The 2,622-nt window shown below is 40.9% G+C and overlaps 1 protein-coding gene across 2 annotated transcripts in view; it reads right to left on the minus strand.

The window, feature by feature from the left end:
• Positions 1–1,231, minus strand: part of wnt5a (wingless-type MMTV integration site family, member 5a) — an 11,485-nt gene extending 10,254 nt beyond the window's left edge. The window contains exons 1-2 of one of the 2 annotated variants that reach the window (XM_079637507.1): positions 984–1,197; positions 671–846 (exon numbers count right to left, since the gene is read on the minus strand). The gene's annotated coding sequence lies outside the window, so the exon portion shown is untranslated. Of the gene's footprint in view, positions 1–670 lie in introns of both variants that reach the window. The other variant, XM_079637506.1, reaches the window with a different exon arrangement.
• Positions 1,232–2,622: the final 1,391 nt, after the last annotated feature.

Consider the following 2,622-nt stretch of genomic DNA (forward strand, 5'->3'; position numbering starts at 1 on the left):
TAGATAGATAGATAGATAGATAGATAGATAGATAGACAGACGGATAGATGGATAGATAGATAGATAGATAGATAGATAGATAGATAGATAGATAGATAGATAGATAGATAGATAGATAGATAGATAGATAGATAGATAGATAGATAGATAGATAGATAGACGGATAGACGGATAGATGGATAGATAGATAGATAGATAGATAGATAGATAGACGGATAGATGGATAGATAGATAGATAGATAGATAGATAGATAGATAGATAGATAGATAGATAGATAGATAGATAGATAGATAGATAGACGGATAGATGGATAGATAGATAGATAGATGGATAGATAGATAGATAGATAGATAGATAGATAGACGGATAGACGGATAGATGGATAGATAGATAGATAGATAGATAGATAGATAGATAGATAGATAGATAGATAGATAGATAGATAGATAGATAGACAGACGGATAGATGGATAGATAGATAGATAGATAGATAGATAGATAGATAGATAGATAGATAGATAGACGGATAGACGGATAGATGGATAGATAGATAGATAGATAGATAGATAGATAGATAGATAGATAGATAGATAGATAGATAGATAGATAGATAGATAGATAGATAGATAGATAGATAGATAGATAGATAGATAGATAGATAGATCTTACACTTTGAAAGCCGGTTTAGTTTTCCTTCCCGTGTTATCTCAGTCTCGGGAAAAGCTCCGCTCTGGGACTGGGACTGGGAAGATTGATTGATAAAAACGCAATCCCAGTGAGTGTTCCTCAAAGATGTTCATAAATCCTCCAATGCTGCTGAAGATATTCTACTTTCTCCCCGAGAACTATTTAAAAAAAAAATACGTTTAGGCGGAAAAAAAGTAAATCCAAATATCTGCATACTACAAAAAAGACAAAGTCACACAGGTAATGTCGCCAATGTTAATCCAGGAGAGAGAGAATCCTCGCGCGACATTCTCACCGAACAGCCTAAAAATATCGACTCTTAATCTCGCGATTCTATCAGAAGCTCATAAATCCGCAGAATCAAACAGTTGTTGAGAGTAAATGTCCAGTTTCAGTGTTCACAGTCTGATGAAGTGATGATGAAGTGTACAAGAGTTTTTCATGTTCACACACACCGCAAACTCCGCCTGTGACGCGCGCGCTCAACACGAGCACAACACACACACTTTCCCAGCACAACACTAGAGGAACACACACTTTCCCAGCACAACACTAGAGGAACACACACTTACCCAGCACAACACTAGAGGAACACACGCTTACCCAGCACAACACTAGAGGAACACACACTTACCCAGCACAACACTAGAGGAACACACACTTACCCAGCACAACACTAGAGGAACACACACACTTACCCAGCACAACACTAGAGGAACACACACTTTCCCAGCACAACACTAGAGGAACACACACACTTTACAAGCACAACACTAGAGGAACACACACTTTACCAGCACAACACTAGAGGAACACACGCTTACCCAGCACAACACTAGAGGAACACACACTTACCCAGCACAACACTAGAGGAACACACACTTTACCAGCACAACACTAGAGGAACACACACTTACCCAGCACAACACTAGAGGAACACACACTTACCCAGCACAACACTAGAGGAACACACACTTACCCAGCACAACACTAGAGGAACACACACTTACCCAGCACAACACTAGAGGAACACACACTTACCCAGCACAACACTAGAGGAACACACACTTTCCCAGCACAACACTAGAGGAACACACACTTACCCAGCACAACACTAGAGGAACACACACTTACCCAGCACAACACTAGAGGAACACACACTTACCCAGCACAACACTAGAGGAACACACACTTTTCCAACACAACACTAGAGGAACACACACTTTTCCAACACAACACTAGAGGAACACACACTTTTCCAACACAACACTAGAGGAACACACACTTTTCCAACACAACACTAGAGGAACACACACTTTTCCAACACAACACTAGAGGAACACACACTTTTCCAACACAACACTAGAGGAACACACACTTTTCCAACACAACACTAGAGGAACACACACTTTTCCAACACAACACTAGAGGAACACACACTTTTCCAACACAACACTAGAGGAACACACACTTACCCAGCACAACACTAGAGGAACACACACTTTACCAGCACAACACTAGAGGAACACACACTTACCCAGCACAACACTAGAGGAACACACACTTTACCAGCACAACACTAGAGGAACACACACTTTACCAGCACAACACTAGAGGAACACACACTTTTCCAACACAACACTAGAGGAACACACACTTTTCCAACACAACACTAGAGGAACACACACTTTTCCAACACAACACTAGAGGAACACACACTTTTCCAACACAACACTAGAGGCACACACACTTTACCAGCACAACACTAGAGGAACACACACTTTTCCAACACAACACTAGAGGAACACACACTTTACCAGCACAACACTAGAGGAACACACACTTTACCAGCACAACACTAGAGGAACACACACTTTTCCAACACAACACTAGAGGAACACACACTTTTCCAACACAACACTAGAGGAACACAC

The sequence above is a fragment of the Phoxinus phoxinus genome, assembly GCF_949152265.1.
Source record: "Phoxinus phoxinus genome assembly, chromosome: 15".
In the NCBI taxonomy this organism is placed as follows: Eukaryota; Metazoa; Chordata; class Actinopteri; order Cypriniformes; family Leuciscidae; genus Phoxinus; species Phoxinus phoxinus.